Source organism: Panulirus ornatus, chromosome 11 (assembly GCF_036320965.1).
Source record: "Panulirus ornatus isolate Po-2019 chromosome 11, ASM3632096v1, whole genome shotgun sequence".
Taxonomy (NCBI): Eukaryota; Metazoa; Arthropoda; class Malacostraca; order Decapoda; family Palinuridae; genus Panulirus; species Panulirus ornatus.
The window spans coordinates 44,562,862-44,572,861 of record NC_092234.1 but is presented as its reverse complement, the minus strand read 5'-3'; the positions used below and the strand labels follow the sequence as shown (position 1 = coordinate 44,572,861).

Sequence of the window (10,000 nt, the reverse complement as noted above, 5' to 3'; positions counted from 1 at the left end):
ATATATATATATATATATATATATATTGATACTATTCTTCTCCAGTGGGCAGGTTAAGCAAACTACTGGAGATATCATATTGGCACTATTCTTCTCCACTGGGGCAGGTTAGCCAAGCCACCGGAGATACATATTGGCACTATTCTTCTCCAGTGGGCAGGTTAACCGAGCCACTGGAGATATATATTGACACTTCTTCTCCAGTGGGCAAGTTAACCGAGCCACTGGAGATATGTATTGTCATTATTCTCCAGTGGAGAATTATTTTCAAAGTGGTGGTGATGGTGGTGTTTGAGGGACTGTGAGACCTAACCATGTTTGACCCTAATGGTTCTAATGGTCGTTGGAGAAACGGGTGGTTTTCAAACGAGATGGTGAACGATGATAAGTCGTTACATTATAATTCATCGCATCACAATAACAACATGGCGACATGGGACTCATTGTGTTGTGAATATGTATTTAAAAACCATTGATGAAGAAATTGTGGTTGTGGGATGTTGTAGAAATTGTGGTTGTGGGATGTTGTAGAAATTGTGGTTGTGGGATGTTGTAGAAATTGTGGTTGTGGGATGTGGTAGAAATTGTGGTTGTGGGATGTTGTAGAAATTGTGGTTGTGGGATGTTGTAGAAATTGTGGTTGTGGGATGTTGTAGAAATTGTGGTTGTGGAATGTTGTAGAAATTGTGGTTGTGGGATGTTGTAGAAATTGTGGTTGTGGGATGTGGTAGAAATTGTGGTTGTGGAATGTTGTCGAAATTGTGGTTGTGGGATGTTGTAGAAATTGTGGTTGTGGGATGTTGTAGAAATTGTGGTTGTGGGATGTTGTAGAAATTGTGGTTGTGGGATGTTGTAGAAATTGTGGTTGTGGAATGTTGTAGAAATTGTGGTTGTGGGATGTTGTAGAAATTGTGGTTGTGGGATGTGGTAGAAATTGTGGTTGTGGGATGTTGTAGAAATTGTGGTTGTGGGATGTTGTAGAAATTGTGGTTGTGGGATGTTGTAGAAATTGTGGTTGTGGGATGTTGTAGAAATTGTGGTTGTGGGATGTGGTAGAAATTGTGGTTGTGGGATGTTGTAGAAATTGTGGTTGTGGGATGTGGTAGAAATTGTGGTTGTGGGATGTTGTAGAAATTGTGGTTGTGGGATGTGGTAGAAATTGTGGTTGTGGAATGTTGTAGAAATTGTGGTTGTGGGATGTTGTAGAAATTGTGGTTGTGGGATGTTGTAGAAATTGTGGTTGTGGGATGTGGTAGAAATTGTGGTTGTGGGATGTGGTAGAAATTGTGATTGTGGAATGTTGTAGAAATTGTGGTTGTGGGATGTGGTAGAAATTGTGGTTGTGGGATGTTGTAGAAATTGTGGTTGTGGGATGTTGTAGAAATTGTGGTTGTGGGATGTTGTAGAAATTGTGGTTGTGGGATGTTGTAGAAATTGTGGTTGTGGGATGTTGTAGAAATTGTGGTTGTGGGATGTTGTAGAAATTGTGGTTGTGGAATGATGTAGAAATTGTAGTTGTGGAATGTTGTAGAAATTGTGGTTGTGGAATATTGTAGAAATTGTGGTTGTGGAATATTGTAGAAATTGTGGTTGTGGAATATTGTAGAAATTGTGGTTGTGGGATGTTGTAGAAATTGTGGTTGTGGGATATTGTAGAAATTGTGGTTGTGGGATGTTGTAGAAATTGTGGTTGTGGGATGTTGTAGAAATTGTGGTTGTGGAATATTGTAGAAATTGTGGTTGTGGGCTGTTGTAGAAATTGTGGTTGTGGGATGTAAAAATTGTGGTTGTGGAATGTTGAAGAAATTGTGGTTGTGGGATGTTGTAGAAATTGTGGTTGTGGGATGTTGTAGAAATTGTGGTTGTGGGATGTTGTAGAAATTGTGGTTGTGGAATATTGTAGAAATTGTGGTTATGGAATATTGTAGAAATTGTGGTTGTGGGATGTTGAAGAAATTGTGGTTGTGGGCTGTTGAAGCGATGACGTCAGCAGGGTCATGCATGGGTGGTGGTAGCGTGAGCATGGCCCGTCATGCTAGACTTAATCATAGCCTTCTGGGCTAGGACTACAGCAGGCTAGGAGAGGCTAGGACACGCTAGGCTACACTACATTAGGCTAGGATAGCTAGGATAGAGTGATTTACACACGATGTAATAGAATAGGCTATGCATTGCTAGGTTAGAAAAGGCTATGCAATGCTAGGCTGGAAATGGCTATGCCATGCTAGGCTAGATAAGGCTATGCAATGCTAGGGTAAGATAGCCTATGCAATGCTAGGCTACAATAGGCTATACAAAGCTAGGATAGAATAGGATATACAAAGCTAGGATAGAATATCCTATACAAAGCTAAGATAGAATAGCCTATGCATTGCTAGTCTAGAATAGGCTATACAAAGCTAGGCTAGAATAGCCTATGCAATGCTAGGCTACAATAGGCTATACAAAGCTAGGATAGAATAGACCATAGCTGCTAGGTTACACAGCCACGAGGCTAGAAATACCTGTTGCAATATCACAGATGAAAACAGGGATATCGTAGTGGTGGTGTAGTGGGGAATACAGTACTGTAGTATACGTGGGGGAGGAGTGTAGTGTAGTGGTGTATGTGAGGGGGGAGGGGGGGAGGGAGGGGGTGTTACAGCGTTACCACATAACGTATCGCCGACAGGTTATTTTTGTACATGGCTGGCTCCTCCATGCTTGACACACTTCCTGTATTGTTGTCTGACTTACTGTATTGATGTATTACTGTATTGTTGTCTTACTGTATTGTTGTATAAGTGCCTGACTTGTTGAAAGCTTATTATAAAGACATAGTGTAGCGGTAATTATATATATATATATATATATATATATATATATATATATATATATATATATATATATATATATATATATATATATATATATATTTCTATGAGTCCACGGGGAAAATGAAACACGAAAAGTTCCCAAGTGCACTTTCGTGTAATAATCACATCGTCAGGGGAGACACAAGAGAGAAATATAAGTCAGTTGATGTCTCCATGGTTGTTTAATTTGTTTATGGATGGGGTTGTTAGGGAGGTGAATGCAAGAGTTTTGGAAAGAGGGGCAAGTATGAAGTCTGTTGGGGATGAGAGAGCTTGGGAGGTGAGTCAGTTGTTGTTCGCTGATGATACAGCGATGGTGGCTGATTCATGTGAGAAACTGCAGAAGCTGGTGACTGAGTTTGGTAAAGTGTGTGAAAGAAGAAAGTTAAGAGTAAATGTGAATAAGAGCAAGGTTATAAGGTACAGTAGGGTTGAGGGTCAAGTCAATTGAGAGGTAAGTTTGAATGGAGAAAAACTGGAGGAAGTAAAGTGTTTTAGATATCTGGGAGTGGATCTGGCAGCGGATGGAACCATGGAAGCGGAAGTGGATCATAGGGTGGGGGAGGGGGCGAAAATCCTGGGAGCCTTGAAGAATGTGTGGAAGTCGAAAACATTATCTCGGAAAGCAAAAATGGGTATGTTTGAAGGAATAGTGGTTCCAACAATGTTGTATGGTTGCGAGGCGTGGGCTATGGATAGAGTTGTGCGCAGGAGGGTGGATGTGCAGGAAATGAGATGTTTGAGGACAATGTGTGGTGTGAGGTGGTTTGATCGAGTAAGTAACGTAAGGGTAAGAGAGATGTGTGGAAATAAAAAGAGCGTGGTTGAGAGAGCAGAAGAGGGTGTTTTGAAATGGTTTGGGCACATGGAGTGGATGAGTGAGGAAAGATTGACCAAGAGGATATATGTGTCGAAGGTGGAGGGAACGAGGAGAAGTGGGAGACCAAATTGGAGGTGGAAAGATGGAGTGAAAAAGATTTTGTGTGATCGGGGCCTGAACATGCAGGAGGGTGAAAGGAGGGCAAGGAATAGAGTGAATTGGATCGATGTGGTATACCGGGGTTGACGTGCTGTCAGTGGATTGAATCAAGGCATGTGAAGCGTCTGTGGTAAACCATGGAAAGCTGTGTAGGTATGTATATTTGCGTGTGTGGACGTATGTATATACATGTGTATGGGGGGGGGGGGTTGGGCCATTTCTTTCGTCTGTTTCCTTGCGCTACCTCGCAAACGCGGGAGACAGCGGCAAAAAAAAAGAAAGAAAAAAAAAAAAAAAAAAAAAATATATATATATATATATATATATATATATATATATATATATATATATATATATATATATATATATATATACATATATATATATATATATATATATATATATATATATATATATATATATATATATATATATATATATATATATGATAATTTCCATCTTGTAGTGACTCACAGTGACATGTGAGACTGTCATGTGACAGATGATGATGTAACTAACCACAGTGACGTGGAGTTAGGAGGGCGTCACGCGTGCGCGTCACATTCTCGTGGAGTCAGGAGGGCGTCACGCGTGACCGTTACGACCCAGATGTAACAGTTGGTCTGTTACGTAGTTGGCTTCGGGTGTGGGTCGTAAGTCGCTTGTGTGAGAGTACGACGGTACGTAACCCTTACGATAGATGATACGTACCCCCTAAGGGTCGTACAGGTCGTGCTCAAGGGTCGTACCGTCGTGCTCAAGGGTCGTACCGTCGTGTTCAAGGGTCGTACCGTCGTGCTCAAGGGATCGTACCGTCGTGCTCAAGGGTTGTACCGTCGTGCTCAAGGGTCGTACCGTCGTGCTCAAGGGTCGTACCGTCGTGCTCAAGGATCGTACCGTCGTGCTCAAGGGATCGTACCGTCGTGCTCAAGGGTCGTACCGTCGTGCTCAAGGGTCGTACCGTCGTGCTCAAGGATCGTACCGTCGTGATCAAGGGTCGTACCGTCGTGCTCAAGGGTCGTACCGTCGTGCTCAAGGATCGTACCGTCGTGCTCAAGGGATCGTACCGTCGTGCTCAAGGGTCGTACCGTCGTGCTCAAGGGTCGTACCGTCGTGCTCAAGGGTCGTACCGTCGTGCTCAAGGATCGTACCGTCGTGCTCAAGGGTTGTACCGTCGTGCTCAAGGGTTGTACCGTCGTGCTCAAGGGATCGTACCGTCGTGCTCAAGGATCGTACCGTCGTGCTCAAGGGTCGTACCGTCGTGCTCAAGGGTTGTACCGTCGTGCTCAAGGGATCGTACCGTCGTGCTCAAGGGTCGTACCGTCGTGCTCAAGGGTCGTACCGTCGTGCTCAAGGGTCGTACCGTCGTGCTCAAGGATCGTACCGTCGTGCTCAAGGGTCGTACCGTCGTGCTCAAGGGTCGTACCGTCGTATCATTATAGGGGATTTGATAATTAACAAGGTAGCCTCCCCTCCCCTCCCTCCCCCTCCTCCCCTCCCCTCCCCTCCCCCAGCTGATGTAGGCCTGGGGGAGGGGAGGGGAGGAAGGGATTCTAATCCTTCATGTGTCCTGGGAGTCGTCCTGGGAGTCGTCCTGGGAGTCGTCCTGTATCCTGCGCACGTTACCCACGGTGGGTAAGGCCCTCCCCCGTGTGTGGGAGGTGGGTAAGGCCTTTCCCCGTGTGTGGGAGGTGGGTAAGGCCCTCCCCCGTGTGTGGGAGGTGGGTAAGGCCCTCCCCCGTGTGTGGGAGGTGGGTAAGGCCTTTCCCCGTGTGTGGGAGGTGGGTAAGGCCCTCCCCCGTGTGTGGGAGGTGGGTAAGGCCCTCCCCCGTGTGTGGGAGGTGGGTAAGGCCCTCCCCCGTGTGTGGGAGGTGGGTAAGGCCCTCCCCCGTGTGTGGGAGGTGGGTAAGGCCTTCCCCCGTGTGTGGGAGGTGGGTAAGGCGTGAGGCAGGATGTGAATGGGGGGCCGGGGGAGAGATTAAGATGTGGGGGGGGGGACGTTGTGGTGGGGGAGAGATAGTAAGATGGGGGGGTTGGGGTGTGGGGTAGATTTCCCGTGTGTGAAGACGTGTGTTTATGTGGGAGAGAGAGAGAGAGAGAGAGAGAGAGAGAGAGAGAGAGAGAGAGAGAGAGAGAGAGAGACAGAGAGAGAGAGAGAGACAGAGAGAGAGAGAGAGAGAGAGAGAGAGAGAGAGAGAGAGAGAGAGAGAGAGAGACATCTGTAGCAGGAGAGCGAGAGATCCATGGGACGGAGAGACGACATACCCTGGTCTAGCAGAGGATGATGGAGTGGAGAAGGAGGAGCAGACCCGACACCAGGATGGAGGGAGGTCGTTACACGAGGATGGAGGGAGGTCGTTACGACTTAAGCTGTAGGGTTCCAGGGGAGAGTCGCCAGCAAGGACGGCCTCCACCAAGGATGGTCGCCACCAAGGATGGTCGCCACCAAGGATGGTCGACAGCTAGGATGGTCGCCAGCTAGGATGGTCGCCAGCTAGGATGGTCGACAGCTAGGATAGTCGCCAGCTAGGATGGTCGCCACCAAGGATGGTCGCCACCAAGGATGGTCGCCAGCTAGGATGGTCTCCACCAAAGATGGTCGCCAGCTAGGATGGTCTCCACCAAGGATATGCGCCACCAAGGATGGTCGCCAGCTAGGATGGTCTCCACCAAAGATGGTCGACAGCTAGGATGGTCGCCACCAAGGATGGTCGCCAGCTAGGATGGTCGCCACCAAAGATGGTCGCCAGCTAGGATGGTCGACAGCTAGGATAGTCGCCAGCTAGGATGGTCGCCACCAAGGATGGTCGCCACCAAGGATGGTCGCCAGCTAGGATGGTCTCCACCAAAGATGGTCGCCAGCTAGGATGGTCTCCACCAAGGATATTCGCCACCAAGGATGGTCGCCAGCTAGGATGGTCTCCACCAAAGATGGTCGACAGCTAGGATGGTCGCCACCAAGGACGGCCTCCAGCTAGGATGGTCACCACCAAGGATGGTCGCCACCAAGGATGGTCACCACCAAGGATGGTCTCCAGCTAGGATGGTCGCCACCAAGGATGGTCGCCACCAAGGATGGTCACCACCAAGGATGGTCGCCACCAAGGATGGTCGCCACCAAGGATGGTCTCCAGCTAGGATGGTCACCACCAAGGATGGTCTCCAGCTAGGATGGTCACCACCAAGGATGGTCTCCAGCTAGGATGGTCGCCACCAAGGATGGTCGCCAGCTAGGATGGTCGCCACCAAGGATGGTCGCCACCAAGGATGGTCTCCAGCTAGGATGGTCACCACCAAGGATGGTCTCCAGCTAGGATGGTCTCCAGCTAGGATGGTCACCACCAAGGATGGTCACCACCAAGGATGGTCTCCAGCTAGGCTGGTCACCACCAAGGATGGTCGCCACCAAGGATGGTCGCCACCAAGGACGGCCTCCAGCTAGGATGGTCACCACCAAGGATGGTCTCCAGCTAGGATGGTCTCCAGCTAGGATGGTCACCACCAAGGATGGTCACCACCAAGGATGGTCTCCAGCTAGGCTGGTCACCACCAAGGATGGTCGCCACCAAGGATGGTCGCCACCAAGGATGGTCTCCAGCTAGGATGGTCACCACCAAGGATGGTCTCCAGCTAGGATGGTCTCCAGCTAGGATGGTCACCACCAAGGATGGTCGCCACCAAGGATGGTCTCCAGCTAGGATGGTCACCACCAAGGATGGTCTCCAGCTAGGATGGTCACCACCAAGGATGGTCTCCAGCTAGGATGGTCACCACCAAGGATGGTCTCCAGCTAGGATGGTCACCACCAAGGATGGTCGCCAGCTAGGATGGTCGCCACCAAGGACGGCCTCCAGCTAGGATGGTCACCACCAAGGATGGTCGCCACCAAGGATGGTCTCCAGCTAGGATGGTCACCACCAAGGATGGTCTCCAGCTAGGATGGTCACCACCAAGGATGGTCTCCAGCTAGGATGGTCACCACCAAGGATGGTCTCCAGCTAGGATGGTCACCACCAAGGATGGTCGCCAGCTAGGATGGTCGCCACCAAGGACGGCCTCCAGCTAGGATGGTCACCACCAAGGATGGTCGCCACCAAGGATGGTCGCCACCAAGGATGGTCGCCACCAAGGATGGTCTCCAGCTAGGATGGTCGCCACCAAGGATGGTCGCCACCAAGGATGGTCGCCACCAAGGATGGTCTCCAGCTAGGATGGTCACCACCAAGGATGGTCACCACCAAGGATGGTCGCCACCAAGGATGGTCTCCAGCTAGGATGGTCACCACCAAGGATGGTCACCACCAAGGATGGTCACCACCAAGGATGGTCTCCAGCTAGGATGGTCACCACCAAGGATGGTCTCCAGATAGGATGGTCGCCACCAAGGATGGTCGCCACCAAGGATAGTCTCCAGCTAGGATGGTCACCACCAAGGATGGTCTCCAGCTAGGATGGTCGCCACCAAGGATGGTCGCCAGCTAGGATGGTCGCCACCAAGGATGGTCGCCACCAAGGATGGTCTCCAGCTAGGATGGTCACCACCAAGGATGGTCGCCACCAAGGATGGTCTCCAGCTAGGATGGTCACCACCAAGGATGGTCTCCAGCTAGGATGGTCACCACCAAGGATGGTCACCACCAAGGATGGTCTCCAGCTAGGATGGTCACCACCAAGGATGGTCGCCACCAAGGATGGTCGCCACCAAGGATGGTCGCCACCAAGGATGGTCTCCAGCTAGGATGGTCGCCACCAAGGATGGTCTCCAGCTAGGATGGTCACCACCAAGGATGGTCGCCACCAAGGATGGTCGCCACCAAGGATGGTCGCCACCAAGGATGGTCTCCAGCTAGGATGGTCACCACCAAGGATGGTCTCCAGCTAGGATGGTCGCCACCAAGGATGGTCTCCAGCTAGGATGGTCACCACCAAGGATGGTCGCCACCAAGGATGGTCGCCACCAAGGATGGTCGCCACCAAGGATGGTCACCACCAAGGATGGTCACCACCAAGGATGGTCGCCACCAAGGATGGTCGCCACCAAGGATGGTCTCCAGCTAGGATGGTCACCACCAAGGATGGTCGCCACCAAGGATGGTCGCCACCAAGGATGGTCACCACCAAGGATGGTCGCCACCAAGGATGGTCGCCACCAAGGATGGTCGCCACCAAGGATGGTCGCCACCAAGGATGGTCACCACCAAGGATGGTCGCCACCAAGGATGGTCACCACCAAGGAAGGTCGCCACCAAGGATGGTAGCCACCAAGGACGGCCTCCAGCTAGGATGGTCGCCAGCTAGGATGGTCGACAGGATGTGAAGCTCCCGTTTTTTGTTTGGAAGAGCCAAAGATAAACGAGTGTGTGTGTGTGTGTGTGTGTGTGTGTGTGTGTCACCTGGGGCGCTCTCGTGTGTCTACCTGGCCTAGTATCTACTTCAGGCCTATATATGGCCTAGTATCTGTATAGGGTCTACTAGTATCTATGTAGGGCCTAGTATGTATATAGGGCTTAGTATCTAAATAGGATCTACTATTGTCTATATGGGTCCTAGTATCTGTATAGGGTCTACTAGTATCTATGTAGAGCCTAGTATCTGTATAGGGTCTATTAGTATCTATATAGGGTCTATATAGTGATACGTAGGGCCTATTTATATAGGGCTTCTTATCTGTGCAGGGCCTGATAGCCGCTATCTGTCGTCCGGCTGTTTACTGTCTACGGACTGTCCGTGGCACGTAGGTCAGGGCTGGTCCATGGTGTCTATGGACTGTCCGTGGTACGTAGGTCAGGGCTGGTCCGTGCTACGTAGGTCAGGGCTGGTCCGTAGTGTCTACGGACTGTCCGCGGTACGTAGGTCAGGGCTGGTCCGCGGTGCGTAGGTCAGGGCTGGTCCGTGGTGTCTACGGACTGTCCGTGGTACGTAGGCCAGGGCTGGTCCGTGGTACGTAGGTCAGGGCTGGTCCGTGGTACGTAGGTCAGGGCTGGTCCGTAGTGTCTACGTACTGTCCGTGGTACGTAGGTCAGGGCTGGTCCGTGGTACGTAGGTCAGGGCTGGTCCGTAGTGTCTACGTACTGTCCGTGGTACGTAGGTCAGGGCTGGTCCGTGGTGTCTACGTACTGTCCGTGGATATTGTACATTCGTAAATCGTTGATTGGTCCCCATGGTC

General features: G+C 50.2%; 1 protein-coding gene across 2 annotated transcripts in view; it reads left to right on the top strand.

Annotated features, from left to right (window-relative positions):
* LOC139751452 (synaptotagmin-5-like) overlaps positions 1-10,000 on the top strand; it is a 95,997-nt gene that overhangs the window by 39,525 nt on the left and 46,472 nt on the right. The gene's annotated exons all lie outside the window — the stretch shown is intronic.